This window comes from Dermochelys coriacea, chromosome 7 (genome assembly GCF_009764565.3).
Source record: "Dermochelys coriacea isolate rDerCor1 chromosome 7, rDerCor1.pri.v4, whole genome shotgun sequence".
NCBI classification, from domain to species: Eukaryota; Metazoa; Chordata; order Testudines; family Dermochelyidae; genus Dermochelys; species Dermochelys coriacea.
In genome coordinates, this window is record NC_050074.1 from 67,029,835 (window position 1) to 67,045,930 (window position 16,096).

The window sequence follows — 16,096 nt, forward strand, 5'->3', positions numbered from 1 at the left end:
AAAAAATCATCTAAAACATTTTTGCATAGATCCCAAGTAAAAATAAGAAATCAATTATATGTTTTGTGTTGGCAGCAACTAATTGAGATACATATACACACACATATATAGTGTATATTAATGTATGTATATTTAGATCCCAGTTGTAATTTCCCCCATCAAATGAGAACAATTTGAAGATAGAAAACACTTTACAGTCTAAATTTAAATGTCACAATTCCTCTATAAAAAACAGTGCAGGATCTCTATCCTTTTTCAGTGATAAAAATGAAACTTGTTCAGTTCAAAAGAGAAAAAGCACTTTTTGTAACTTCTAGTGCTGCAAACTTAAACTTGGATCTAACTTTCCTTTGGCCTTTGATTATAGTCATTGGTAATAAAGATTCTGCAATCAAAAGTTGGTTGACAATTCTGTTCCTGATGCCGGAGCCAGAATAGAATCCAGCTCACTCATTAGGTGTTTTGATTCTGCAGGGCTAAGAATAGTAAAAATTGCTTTTAATTTATTTGTTGTTCGTAAAGTAGGCACCAATCACTCAAACATACAGAGAGCAGATAGGTGATCTAAGAATGTCACTTTCTTATATAGTGATTTTTCTGACTAGTCTTACACTAAGTGATGGTTTACTAAAAAGAGTCAGAGCTGCTTTTTATTGTGGATTTTATGGTGGTTCTTTTAGGAAGAGATACTCTTACTGATGTTTGCTTTTAAATGCCACATAAAGAACATCATTTTGCAAAACAGTTATAGCTTGTGGGAAAGAAAGACTAAAACTTGTGAATATAGTCCTGGAAAACAGCACTCCTTGACGAAGAATAGGAAATATTGGGTTAGTTTGGGGGGGGGGGAATGTTCAAAGCTGAAGAAGAACTCTTCGTGACTGAGAGTAATTTTGTAAAAATTAATTTTTCTGTGGTGAGTGATTAGTTTGAGTTAGATAGTTCCAGGGATAATGAAAGTGGGGAGAAGAGAGAGGGAGCTTTATGGCATTGTGCATAATTTTTCACCCAGAAATTATTATCTTTTTCTTTAAATACATCTTGTTTACTTTTGTGTTCAATATTTCTATTGGCAAACATAGATCTGTGGTGAGAGACCTATTAGAGATCATTGCAAAAGTCAATTCTAATTGTTAGTACATTCCAGGCAGGCCCACTAATAAAGTATCTGGTGGTGAGTACCATATGCAAAAGGTCAACAACTGAGAATGACAAAAGACTGTGACCTATATTTTCAAATGTGGCTGGTGATTTTTAGGTATTGAAGGAGCCTGACTTTTCAGAATGACCTGACCACTCATCTTCTGAGAATCAGACCCGTCTAACACATCTCAACCTGGGCACTTAAAATCACTTATCACTTAATGAAAATGTTGGCCGTTGATCTTCTGTACAGTAAGGAAGTAAACTCACTGATTTCAGATGTAGGTTCCAGTCCTGCTAACTTTCACACATGTGAGTAACTTCTTCCATGAGAAAAGCTGCATGCATAAGTGTTACCAGAGTCAGGCTGATAATTTGTGTGAAGGATTCCTCAGGAATGAACAGGTATTTTTCTAGTTAATTGTTTGAATATTCGATATGGAAATGTAAATGAGTGAAATACTTTGCAACAGGTCTTCTGTTTAGCATTATACTTTCACACTGTACAGTAAACTAATGAATTGCAGCATGATTACACAGCACATAATTAACTTTGTAATTAATATGCAACTGCCACTTAAACTAAAGCACTGCTTATAAAGATGTATGGCAACAGTAAATCACAGGTCAGAAATAGCACTTGGAATTTTCAAAAGAATGAGAGTAAATGCAGAATTACTTACAGCAGCAGAGCAAGTTAATTAAAAAACTGATTAATTGTGAATGTCCTGTTTAATTTTAAATACCTTTGTTATTTGTTTTCTCCTAAGAAAGAATCAGCGTAAAGCCCAACCTAGTTGTTGTTGTCTTATGATATCTTTAAAACTGAGCAGTGTGAAGCCTTGTCGTTTAGTTTTTGGAATCAGTTTTGCTTTCTTTACCGTGCTATGTATATGGTAGAATATAAAGATTTTTTTAAAAATTATTTTTCTTGGAAGCTTTAAGCCATAGGGCTTTTCCTCCTAAACAACATTTCTGTTCAGTGATATAAACTCAGTCAAATCAACTTTCTCGAGACGTGCTACTGAGTTGTCTGTACTGGACCTCGGTAAGGATGAGGTTTAAATTGAGTCACATAAGTGAAGCCTTGCAGGCCAAGTTGTCACAATTTTGTATGATCACCAATATCTGTTCATCTCCACTTGGGTTAACATCATTAGCAGCCTTAGTATAGACAGGCTTCATGTATTTTTTTTTTATTCCACATCAGAGAGACAGAAGAACACGACACAGTAGCTGATAAAGTCTCTTTGGTAGCCAGAGATCCCTTTTTGCTAAGAGTACCACTGGTGCAACTGAATGGATATTAGCATTGGTGGAAAGTCCTTAGAAATTTCTCTAGTGTAGATATGGCCACTCAATCTGGGTTTTAGACAGCGTAGTGCTCCTCATCTATGAAAAGCAGCATTTAATATGGTGCCTGACTCATGTACCAGAAATTTGCCTTTTTCAAGAGATGGGAGTTTAATACCCTCTAAAATTCCTTTAATATATGCTATTGAACAATTGTTGGCTGTAACATTAACATAAAACAAACACAGCTGAAGTGGATTCATTTTTTTCCCCCTCAACAAATATTCACAGAAATGGTTTTAGGTATAAATTAGGTAATGTAGACTCCTAAGTCAGTGTCATCTCCATCATCACAAACCCACTGATACCCTTTCCAGAGATGTGTGCAGGAACTTTAGAGGGCTGGGGAATCAGATAATAGTTATTTAACATTGATGTATAAAAAGTTAAACGTTTGTAACCATTCAAAGACAATTTGTCAATACCACGTGTCAAAATATACAAAATAAATTTCCTTAAAATAAGTTCTTAAGCATCATTTTTCTCACTTTGCTTATCTGTAAATGTTGATTATTATCAGTGGAAATTTTGTTTTTGTTGGTTTGGGTATGTTTGGTGAAATGTTGCTCTACCACTAGCTTAAGTGGTAAAGATCTGTTCTGGAAATCTGGAGATCCAGAGTTCATTCCCTGCTGACTGTCCAGGACAGGGGTCCTTATAATTATCCCATGATGGAATTTCCATTTTCTCAGTTTCCTTAAGGGGGGGGGAAATATCTGGTGCATGAGAGAGTCAGTGAGTGAGAGAAACAATCTTTAAGGCAGGTTTTACCATTAAAAATCTGTTATCTGCCAATTATGGCAGACATGTTACAAAAGCAAAGTGGTCCACAGTTCAGTCATTTGCCACACATTTCAGTTGCTTGTGTCACACATTGCAAGGTCAGAAGGTTGAGAAAAATGGTAGGAATTGCCATATTGAATTAGGCCAGTGGTGCATCTAGTGTAATAACTTGTCAGACAGTGGACAGTAGATGCTTCAGAAGAAGATATGAGAAACTGCTATAGTTGGCAGCTATAGAGTAACTTGCGTACATTTACAGCAATACGGTCTGGCTCATGAAAGAGTAGCTAACCAGATGGGGTAGTTGATGTTTTCAAGCATCAAAAAAAATTTATGAGCTTGGGGATAGCAGTTTATTGGGTTAAGGGGAAATGGTGCCTGTGATAGTGCTGCTTTTTTAATTTTTAACTTACAAGTTCCATAGTTCTGATTAATAGTTTTCAACCTGTTTTTTTTTCATAAACTCAAACTCTTTGGTTTGAAATCTCATTATTAGTATTGCATTATGTGTAGTTGGTTACTTAAGCCACACAATACCGTTTCTGAACAGCTAACTGAAACTTCATACCAGAAGCAAAAGTGACAATGGATAATGCATGAATTTTGGGATAAATAGTCATTCATGTTCAACTATGCATAACTTTTGGGATTCACAAATGCCTACCAGTTGTCTGAATACTTGGGTAACATAATCTACCCTCATGAATCCTAGAGAACTCAACTCAGTGCTCCTATTTTATTTACAAAAAACATTCACAAATCAGTGTTTCCATTCTTTAACTGATCTACAGGCTGATGCTAAAATCAAGTTTAAAGATTAAAATGCGTCCTACCGTACACCATTAGGAAAACTATTCACTCAGGATGGGCTGTATGGCATAGATGAAGTCCTGATCCCACTGATATCAATGGGAGTTTTGCTGTTGAATTCAGTGAGTCAGGACTCCACCCCCTCTTGAAGGTCAACTGACTGGCTCTGTTGGATCAATGAATTCCTGAGTGAAGAGGCCTTGTCTCAAAAAAACCCAAACCAAACCAAAACAAACAAACAAACAAAAAACCATCCACATCCATACACATGCTCCCAAACCACCCTTGCAGCACAGTCCCCCTGGAGAGCTTGTTTAGTATTTTGAGTCCCAGGGAAGAATCTGACTTACTAAATTTACATTAACACTACTCCCTTTAGCCCTTCCTGGAGGCGTCTCTTCCAAATACTGATCCAAACAAGGCAGGGGGGAAGATGTGACAAAAAGTAATAAAATGGTATTGGGCAATGGTGGACTAGGACAATCTGTGTGCAGGTGAAGGACAGTTACAATCTGGACAGATTTGCAGTTGATTAATAAAGTACAAGTAATACCATCAAATAGCATCCGTTGCAATCAGTAGAGACATCAGTAACATAGCAGTATATTATGGAGGTGCCAATTATAACTCCATTGTTGCATTTTACACTGTGTGTGTGTGTGTGTGTATGACAAATACATTGCAAATACATTTAATATGTTGAAAAATTATTTAATGGCTTGGCAACAAAATGCGGTGCTTAATATTATTCAATATTTTATTTTTAAGTTTTTAAAAATTGTCATCTACACTTACAGGAATCCATATTGGAAGCCCCAGCTGAGCCTGTAGTGGTAAAAGAACTACGCATGGATGCTTTTACCTCAGTAATAAAGCTCCATTTACAACTTTAAATTTTAGGGAGGCGGGGGGGAAATCAAATGGTTAAGGAGAAAATATTTCCTTAAGCCACTTCTTACAAGCAGGTCTGTTCTATATGAAGAGAGTGGATGAAGCTTCTCTTTCCACTACACAGCTTTTTTGTGATGGGGTTGGAATATATGTTAACGTTCTGTCGACATGGACAGCTCTAGTCAATAGGCTAAAATTGCTGGGTAGTTTGTCTTTTTGACAGATCTTGTCTAGCAATTTATATGACCTTCCAACTCTGATATTTTCCTTGCCAATAAGTGTTGTAAGAGGCTCCCTTCCGGATACCATCATCATTTCTTTCTTCCTTATCATTCACTGAATCCATAAAGGGGCCTACCAGGTCATTGCCAATGGTAAACAGGGTTTGCACATTATATATTTCTCCATGAATTTCTGAACATAGTTTGTTAAATTAGTGTTTAAAAAAAATCCAAATGTATTACACTTTTTTCCCAGATTTTAAAAATTGGGATGTTGGCAATATAAAAATATATTTATCATACAGTCTTTAAAATTTAGTTTGTGTTATTTACATGGCTGATTTGCAAAAATGTAGGCCCTTCTGCAAGCTGCTTGGCACAGGCAGAACAGTGTGTACAATCATGGCCCTAATATATTTAAACCATTTCTGTTGCTTCATTTTATGCATTTCATTCATTGTGGACAATGAAAAAAAATTCTGGTCAGTATCATTTTAGTAAACTTCAGCCTTTTGGACACTACCAAAATGCTATTACAGTTGGGTGTTCAACCTTGTAATGTTTGTATTTGTTCTTACAAATATCTATGTGTGTTTCCCACTCGTCCATCCAGATTTATTTTTTTTAAACCAAAACTGACATTTCAAGTCTAAACTCAGTTGGTTCAGCCCCAGGATGAGTGAGCAACTTATGCTGAAAACACTAAAAGGACGAGGTGTTTTTCTCATCCAAATCAGAAAGCTTTGTACAATTTTGCTTCCCAGCATGGGGTCACAGGGATTTTGCATGTGTTCATTTCATAACACTGGTTTGGAGGCCATCCATGCGTTATTCCTTGAACTGCAGCACAGGGATTGGTACTGTAAAAGTGCTTACACAAGGGATATGGAAGTTTGGGGAAACTTAAAGCACAAGTAACGTAAGCTGACCTTTTCTATTATTTTAAACAAGTTATATATAGAATTTAAAACTGCTAAGGGAAAGGGATAATGGTTATGATATTCTGAGATGCCGACTCCTATATACTGTAGTTCAGATTTAGGTAATAGCACACAACCAATTGAATTCTTGTTGTTGGCATTAGGACGACTTTGTAATTAAGCGTATACAATGAGAGTCATCCCCAACTTTAGGTACCTAACACGTGAGTAATGAGCATTTGTTCCTAGCCTTTGAAAAGCATAGGACTGTGTTGTTAATTTTATTTGTAAAACAGTGCCTCTTCTTCTGTCTCCTCCCCCAAAAGTCCTGGTAAAGTGCCTGGGCTCACTACAGAAAAATAAACATTAATGTTGTTGTCACAAATCTTGAATATGAAATCCCCACATACAATAGTCAAGCTCAGTAGTTGAGCTGGTCAAAAATGGTGAACCTTTCATAAAAAAATCATTGTAATTTTTTAAAAAGTTGAAAAATATGCTAATTTTTCCAGGACAAATTTCAACACACTTTTGAACAATCAAAAAATGTCAACCAGATTTACTCAGTATCATTTAAAAAGGAGAGAAATTTCCCACCTTTGGATTAATGGTGATTTAAAATAGAAGATATGTTTTTTCACAGCACTGTGAACTTTTAAACAGAGTTGGCCTGTTGCCATTTACTGTACTATAGACCTTCCATTTGCTTATATCTCCCCTAATATTGATGGCAAGATGAAAGAACTGTTCTAGTAGCTAGTGTGTTCTGTTTCATTCCTAGAGCCTCCTTTTAAAAATATATATTTTTAGTTGTCTGCAGCTGAAGTTCAGATTGTGGTTTGTTGTTCTGATCTCTCAGCCATTTGCAATTTGCAAATGGCTATGACATTGGCTGGTGAACGGAAGAGATTCACAAAAATCTACGTTGTAGGTATTGTCTTACTGCATGCAGTGTGTCTGCTTGCCTAGAGATTGAAAGGTGAAATTAGAAGTTTAAGAGTTCAGAACTAGAAGAGAGATCAACTACTTTATCACTGTTTGTTCTGTGAGATAAAATAATTGTACCGTGATGCTGCTGCCCTTTCTCTGTGATTCTGAACTGTTATGCGATAACTTTTCTTCCATATGTCTTGACACAATATCCTAGGCCCAAAATAAAGTCCAGTCTATTTCATTGTCCTGCAAGTGAATGCTCACAGAATGCTGGCCAAACTAAATGTAAAACAGGATTGTACCATGATTTCTGAAATGGGCAGTAAATTAATATTCCTGTTAAATATTAGTATTTCTGCAACTCCACTCCAGCCATATAATGACTCTTCATGGACATTCTCTAATCTTAAAGTTGAAGCTATTTAGAGTTAGACTTAGGGCAAAGTAGAAGGTTCTTGGGTTTTGCCCTCCTGGCCTAGTCTCACAGGTCTCTGTCAAATATGCAGTGGTCTACACTGCATGAGACCTGCGAACTGAGTGCATTGTGCTTGATCTTGTGCTGATCAAGCAGACTGTTGGTCAAAGAGAGAATCTCTGTTTTGCCTCTGACTTCTGTACGAAGCGAAATTGGAAGTTTAGCATTGGAGAAAACAACGTGATTCATTTGGAACTGCAGTGTCCTTTCTCTTTCTTGCTAGGAGTGTTAGAGAGAGAAAAGAAACCACCAGATATCTTCACCCAACATCACCACGTTGGGGGGCAGGGGAAACTCTCCCTCCAAAAGAGGAAGATGGAGCTATCCTGCCCACCCCCAAGCCAGCTGATAGGAAGAATATAGTAGCCAGGAAAGGGTGAAACAGTGCAGATCTCCTCATTCCAGAGCTGTGCCAAGGGAGTGTGGAGGGTGCCAGCATGGCGGAGGGTCATTCATTCATAGGCCTGTCAGGAGAGGTACACTGTGGCTTGATGGAGGAACTGATCTTAGTTTTGAATTCTGCCTGACTCAAAGGCAGCATCAGCTGGTGGGAAAGGAAAATAAAAATCTCAGCTACAGGTTACTTCATACTTTTCCTCAGGACCTGCTTTATATCCAAAAACACATTGCAAAACTAGAACAAATCAACTCTAACTACTGCGTAGTAGCCATCTGAGACCCCTCTTCAGCCAGCTGGCAGAAGTGAGACCATTCTCTTTTTATATGCCTCCTTTGCGCCAGTCTTCCATTTTCTTTTATAACCCAGCCATGTGATAGGCAGGAACTGGATAATTCCTTATAGACCTGCTTCAAGGTGGCTAGTAGAACTGGTTTAAAAATCACAGAATTTCAGCTCTGTTGGTTACTGACAGAAATAAACACTATGCACGGTGTTTTTATTTAATGGCAGAAATAAGCATGTTGCACAGTGAAAAATGAGCAGCCCTTCCAGGGAGCAAAAAGAGAAGAAAAGAGAAATTTAATGGATAAAAGTTTACCTATGATGTGGTTAAGAATTGCCAACGGCATGTCCGCGAGGGAGTTTTATCAGTATGAAAATGTGGTGTATATGTGTCATGGGGTTACTGGCCCCTTTCAAGGGAGGCTGGACCCAGGGTGATCTAATTTAAGGGGAACAAACCTATCTAAGCAGTTAAATGAATAATGAGTACATGGGCCTGATAAAAGCCCATCAGGACTCAGTTGTAGCCAGGTGCTCACAGAAAGAGAAACTCTCCTAAGGGAGAGGAGCTTGTAGAGACCCCAAAGAAGGAAGGCTGTGCAATCTCTGCATCCAAGAGCAGAGAGTCTGTTTCAAAGTATAATGACAGGTTTCAGAGTAGCAGCCGTGTTAGTCTGTATTCGCAAAAAGAAAAGGAGTACTTGTGGCACCTTAGAGACTAACAAATTTATTAGAGCATAAGCTTTCGTGAGCTACAGCTCACTTCATCGGATGCATTTGGTGGAAAAAAACTTTTTTTTTTTTCCACCAAATGCATCCGATGAAGTGAGCTGTAGCTCACGAAAGCTTATGCTCTAATAAATTTGTTAGTCTCTAAGGTGCCACAAGTACTCCTTTTCTTGTTTCAAAGTAATTTGTGTTTAATAACGTAGAACCCCAGTGGGGGAATTTTGTCTCACTCCCTTTTGGACCATGTGGAGTTCTTCAGGGGCCTGAGAGAAGTGAAACTGAGGGAGTGTCTGCAGTGTTCTGCTAGGTCAGCAGGGGGCATTACAGGCCAGATTGATATGTCTGTGTATAAAGTGTATCCGATGTTGTGTTTGTACAGATAGTTCTAATTCAAAGGCGTATCCTTGTTATTACATTTGGTAGAACTGTGTATTGTTTCAAAGAATAAGATGCTGCCCTTACTAATGCCTACAGCACTGCCAACTTTGTATGAATGTTACTCACTCCAGTGTGTGTCTAATCAAGCAGGGGTTCAGAAAAATGTGTAGGCTATAAAGCTGACCTCTGGAGTGTGTAGTGTTGCAGTTCAGCACAAAAAAGAAGTGTTCAGCGTTTTGAGCCCTGTTGTGCCGTGTCATGCCATAATGAGCATTTTCAAAGAAAAGAAAAGAAAACCCTATGAACGGAGGGGTAGAGGGAAGAGGAAAAGAAACTGCCATCTGGACCCAGACTACTTTATTCCAGACTTCATGTGCATGTGTAATATGAGTTTAACAGATTAATTTATAATAATTAACTTTTTTTGTTCTACAAATAAAAGCACATAACTCATATTTTAATATCAGTTTAAGATTTAATTCTAATGCCATGAATGTGCCCTCTCTCCCCCGCTGTGGCAGCCCCCGAGCTGGGGCTGGGAAGGAGTGGGGTCTCTCCCCCACCACAGCAACCAAAGAGCTGAGGCTGGGAAGGAGGGCCATCTCTCCTCAGCAGCCGCAGCCCTGGAGCTGGGGAAAGTCACCTCTTTCTCTGGCCACCGCAGCCCTGCACGTCCGAAATTTGCCCCACCCCCTATTCCCCCAAGACCACCACCTCACCTTACATGTGCATCTTCTCCAGGGTCCAGGCACCTAATTAGTGGAGCCATACCTGTGTGGCTCCACTAATTAGGTGGGTGGCCCTTAGTTCTTTCATGTGCAGCTACCCAGGTGTGCACCTTAGAGGGAACTATCCATGGACCACCTGAATGGAGCTAGTCCGTGGACCACAGTTTGAGAACCTCTGAATTAGAATTCTGAGGCTTTCAGGGACAATGGAGATGGTGGTGGTGAACGGTGGTGGTTGTGCCATCTCCTGGAGAAGGATACGTGACTAATTGGTGATCTCTCCCATTGTGCCAGTTTTTGCTCAAGACCCAACTTGGCATTTGTACAATTAATACTTGTGACAGGGGCCACTCACTGCAGGTAGCACCTCCTCCTGGCTGTCCTGGATATTAGCTCTACTAGGCATCGCACCCTTCCTCTGGCAATGTCTTCGCCCGTCCTGTCTCATCATGCGGCCCCTCTTGCTCCAGGAACTGCAGCCTCCTCTTTGTCACTTGGCCGCCCAGTCGGGCCACTACATGATGTCCCCTTCCGGGTGTTACCCAAAGTCCTTCTGTACAGTCTCGGGCAGTCTTCTTCAGCACTGTCCTGATGGTACCACTTTCCCGGTGGCTGGTAGGGGAATCCTGGCTCTCCCACTACTTCCAGGCTAGGGGCGCTGTACCCGGCACTTTCGGTCTGCTTGCCTCAGCCATTGTTGCTCCTTCCTGGGATTCTTTCCTACTGCGTCTGGTTCCCCCACTTCTCTGGATGTACTAACTCAATATCACTCTTCCCAGGGAGTAACTGTTGACTACTCTCTCTAGCCTAGTGGTTCTCAACTCTGGTCCATCGCTTGTTCAGAGAAAGCCCCTGGCGCGCTGGGCCGGTTTGTTTACCTGCCGCTTCCGCAGGTTCGGCCGATCACAGCTCCCACTGGCCGCGGTTCACCACTCCAGGCCAACGGGGGCTGCGGGAAGGGCAACCAGCCCATCCCTCGGCCCACGCTGCTTTCTGCAGCTCCCATTGGCCTGGATCGGCAAACTGCGGCGAGTGGGAGGTAAACAAACCGGCCCGGCCCGCTAGGGGCTTTCCCTGAACAAGTGGTGGACCAGAGTTGAGAATCACTGCTCTAGCCGCAACACACGTCCCTTCTGCCAGGGAGTGACTGCAGCCTACTTCCCTGCAGCCCCTGTCTGTTGCCAGCTTCCTAGCTTTATAAACTCAGCCCAGCTGCTCCCCCAGCTGGACTTCATCAGCAAATTAGGCCCTAGCATTCCCTGGCTTTCCTCCAGGAATGGCCTATATGTTAATTGTCCTAATGTACCCCATCAGGCTTGTGTAGGGTAGACTCCCTATCACAATGCTTCTGAATACCTGGGGGCTTTTTAATGCTTTTGTCTAGTCAGTGTCTACACTAGTCTTTTGCTGCATGTCATCTCATATCTGTTCACATGGTCACATGATGCAGGTTACAGAAGTTACAAGTTCTAATATAATTATAGCTAGCAGAGATCTTCTGTCCTCTTGGAACAAAAAGTGCTGAATTCTAGACCTGATCATGAGGCAGAATTTTATGCAGCTGCAGTGACCAGAAGTCTGCTGCTATGGAATTTTCCAGACTTCTAGAAACAGAGTTGGCTGTGAAATTTATTTACCAGATATCATGTTTTTCACTATAATTCTACATCTTGGATTTCGGAGTTTCTTTGTTGGCTCATTAACACTAATATCTGTCTATACTTTGTGTTATTAGATCAGATTAGAGAATATGTAGGACAGGACGTGTTAGTAGTGAAACATGTGTTATCTGTACCTTACTAGTGGAATTAGTTAAATTTCTTAGAATTAATTCTTATCAGGTGGAGGTCACAAATGAAATTTATGTCTCAGTTCCTTCTAGAGAGCAGTCCCCTTTACAAAATTGCTGCACAATTCAAATCATCTACACTATGGTAATTTCTGCTCTATATACAAAGAAGTATCTGTATGGTGAAATGCATTATTATTTCAATAGATACCTGGTGATGTGAACTGTAACCTCAGAATGTGCAATGGCTTCGTGGGCTGGTATTCCCAGTTTGATGAAGTGTCCTCGTATATTGTCATGCACAGTGGAATCTCGCATATGAAAGCACTTTCTTTTAAAAATGCCTGGGCCAGTTGTTGCTTGGCCAAGTAAACTGAAAAGTTCATAGTTGTTGGGAGTTTCCTTGTGCTCTTAGGGGGTCTATCTGCACACTTGTGTGTAATTCCTTCTGACATTAATGTCAAGTCCATAGGCATAGTGAAAAGGAAATTAAACTTAAATGGGATTTTGTACAGCTCTCTCTCTCTCTCTCTCCACCCCACCCCCTTTGACACCAAAAAGGAACCGCAACAATTTCCGCTATTCCTGTGGCTATCCATTTTGCCTACTCATGATGGTAGTAGGCCTGTGTACTGCTTACTTCTACAGAATGAGGAACCTTATCAAGCATATCTGTGCCATGAAGATGCATGTGCACCACTGCCCTTTAATGACTGGGGATGGGGGGGTTTAGAGAAGATAAAAGCCCTATTGGTACTTACAGCCAAATGAGATTTTTCTTTTAGTTAAAGTGGTTAGGGACCTACCTGTGTTCCTGAAGCAGAAGATACCCAATGTGACATTTGGAAAATGCTTTGGAACTGAAGATATTTAGAATGTTTTGCATCTATGCAGAGGTTTAGAAATCTATGTACATAGAGGACTCTCTATACCTCTGGAGAGAGAGCTAATTATGAGGTGGAAAGAGACATGCAACACATGGCAAATTAGAGAGTGGATGGAGGGGGTGGTCTGACTCAGGACAGTCAAGGGGGAGCTATTTCTCTTGGAGAAGTACCAGAGAATCCTAATTTCAATGCAGAACAGGCAGGATCTTGGACTTTGCCATGCCCTAAATATTTTTTTCAGAGGAGTTATATCAGGGATGAATTTGCCCCTTAGTGTGCTTGAATGACAGCTGTGGAAACTGAAATCTTTTATCCATAGAATTGATATGGCTGTGACAGTGGCAGCCCAAGCATCCCTTGCACTGTTCTGATAGTGTGCCTCACTCCTGACCAGCAAGGGTCAACATTAAGGATGTTATTAGTTATTCTTCTTGCCCATTCAACCCTTGGGTTTTTGTTGTTGTGGGTTTTTTTGTTTGTTTTTTGTTTTGTTTTGTTTTGTTTTTGCAAAGGCTGTGAACAAGGCTGTCTATTTCTGTCAATTGGGACTTTTGAGATGTGGCCACTTGTACCTGAGGAAATGGTCCGTAACCAAAGACCATTGTTTTCAATGTCTTATTCCAAAAACTTTCACATGGTAAACTGCACGGACCTCTGTACCTGGGAAGGATGAAGGGTTAAGCTGAATGTATAAGGTAGCAAAACTGTAGGTCTAGGTACAGCGTTTCTCAAATGTGGCCACCGAGAGCTTTTTGCGTAGCTACAGCCTCCTTGCAGTCACTGGGGAGGCAAAGCAGTGTTAACAAATATACACTTTTCACAGAAGCAGACTTATTAGCTAGCAAGTCTTTAAAAAAAAAATACCATCCAAAAAAGCAAAAGAAACAACAACAAAAAGACAAGACTGTGCCAACCAAATTATTTGTTTCTGTTCTGTTTAGGTCCAGTAAAGACTAGATACAATTGTATATTACTTTTTATTATTGAGTCTGCAATAAAAACTTACATAAATAAATTATGATGTGGACATGTATATGTCCATATTTATTTGTTTTTTCTAAAGTTAATTAAGTATTGGGTGCGGGGGCAGGGGGAGTTGGTGGCTGCGCTCTGAGGCCACCAAAAAATTTTGTGTGAGAACCCCTTCCTGGTGTAGGAAGTGTAGATGTTTAATATCCTGTGCTTCGGTCATTATCAACAAGCACCACCCCAAATGCTAGAACTCCGAGTAAGCAGAGATAAATGTGGACTACAGAGAGGTTACATTCCAGTAAATACTGGAAGGCAATGTTGAAAATGTAATTCAGCCAGTGACTACTTTGTTTTTCTGGCTCAAAAAAAAAAATTTGCTCAGCCATCTAATTTCTACCTTCTTCCTTCGGCTATGTTTAGCTTTTATGGGTTTTGCCCATCCCCCTGGAATTCATTGTTCTTCCATTCTGGGAAATTGGGTAAATCTTTACTTAAATTTCATCAGAACAGACCAGGATAATGGTAGATCAAGTTGTTAGAGTCCATGTCCCATAGCAGCTATTCAGTTCTCTCTGTTCTCTAGAGATTTTGTTAATTGCAGCAATGCTTTTCTTCTTTTTTACCCCTGGTGGTTTTTTCTGAAAGAATGAAGCAATCCCTGATGGCTAACCAGAAAGTATTGGTCTTGGGAGCAGTTTTTCAGTTCTCCTAGAATGAAAGAGCAACAGAATAAATTGTGTTGTGTTTATGGACCATAAAAGGAAATTGCTGGCTATTTTAATTAATTATATATTTTTCTGGGTTATGTTTAATTCTAGTGACCAAAAAAAAAGGATCCAAATCTATCCACATTTGTGTGTATGTGTGTGGGGTGGAAAATGGTTTTGAAAAGAGATCAAGTACTCCGTACTGCTAATGGGTTCTGGGGAATACAAGAAAATGCCTGATGGTACAATGTTGTTTTTATTTTTTAACAAATGCTAACTTTCATGTCAACAAATGTTCCCTTCAAATTTTATGATGCAGCTTCCAAAACATGCCTAGTTACATTAAACAAACACAAAGGCATTTCATGCCAGAGTGCAATCCTTCTCAGTTTTCATTCTTGGTGGACTTGAGATTTACCTTGCTAGGAGCGTTTCTGCTGGCTGGGCCTAGGAGGCTTTGACCTCTCTCTGCTTGATATATTGTTGACTGTCTGGTCCAGCAGGGATATTATCAGAGCAGAGCAAACACAAAGCAGCATCTTCAGTTTTTGATAGGTAATTGTTAAATTGTTACTAACATTTGCTGCTAGTACTAACTCTTTTCCATCTTCTTGAAGTCCTCTCTGTGAAGCTTTTGATGCTGTTGGTCACTGGTACCTAGAAAAGTATTTGCTTTTTTTGCTTCTGTTCTTGTTACAAAACCCAGCATCTGTGAGCCTATAGCCAAAGAGGACCTGGGTGAACCTGTCCAACCCAGTTGGGGTTTTATTTGTAATTTACTGGCCAGCAAGACAGCCTATAGAGCCACAGTGCCAAGGCACTGTATTGACATCCGTAGAGACTGGTGCCCTTACCCACAGAACACATACAGCACATGTGGCAGCAGCAGCAGACGTTTCCCTGTGCCACTTCCAGTGTGCCTATGGTCCATCCTTACCTGCTGAGAAGTGAGATTGGTCTCTCTAGTCATTCCATCCTTAATCGCACCACTGAGCCTACCAATGGGGGACTTCAGCGGTAGTGTTCAGACACTGAGCAGGCTGATCTCTGGAGAGAAAACGCAGCTCTATCACTAACGAGGTGGCTAGTCTGCTCAGTCCTGTCTTCTGCTTAGGGTTCTGGGAGGCCGCCACTCTGTTGAGAAATCTGGAAGGCCATAGAATGGTAAAAACATTTAGTCATTACAGACCTAACTTCAGATCTGAACATCCAGTGAAGGGTGTCCTGTTCGGATACCAATCCCATTCCTTGCTCTCTTCCCCTCTTAAAGGGACCTATTGCCTCAACAGACACTTCGTTCCAATGCATAGAAACGTCCAATTAATTTACGCAAAATAGCTTTCTTTCTTTCTTGGATATGGGACCATGGATTGGAGAAAGGGGAATCCAGTCCCCTCTCATTTTAAGCATTTGCAAGTTTCCTGATGGTAGTGGTGTTAGCTGAGTGATCAGGGTCACTTGTTAGAGATGGCTCATTTGCTTGTAGCTGTTCCTGTGCGGATTAGCATTTCTTGCCTGCAAGCTACAGTATATTTAATAAACCACTGGATCAGTGGACTTTGCTGTGGAACTGTCAATGTTTGTGCTGGCTGATCTGTCTACATGGCAGTGTGCAAAGCCTCTGAGGATGCTACAGCAGGTCTGTCAGCTCTTGCTTCCTCGGAGCACACATTTAAGAATTTTTGCCTTTAATTT

At 40.4% G+C, this 16,096-nt stretch overlaps 1 protein-coding gene across 31 annotated transcripts in view; it reads left to right on the plus strand.

Moving 5' to 3' along the window:
• The window catches only part of ZMIZ1 (zinc finger MIZ-type containing 1), a 504,711-nt gene that overhangs the window by 251,277 nt on the left and 237,338 nt on the right, over positions 1-16,096 (plus strand). The window lies entirely within an intron of this gene.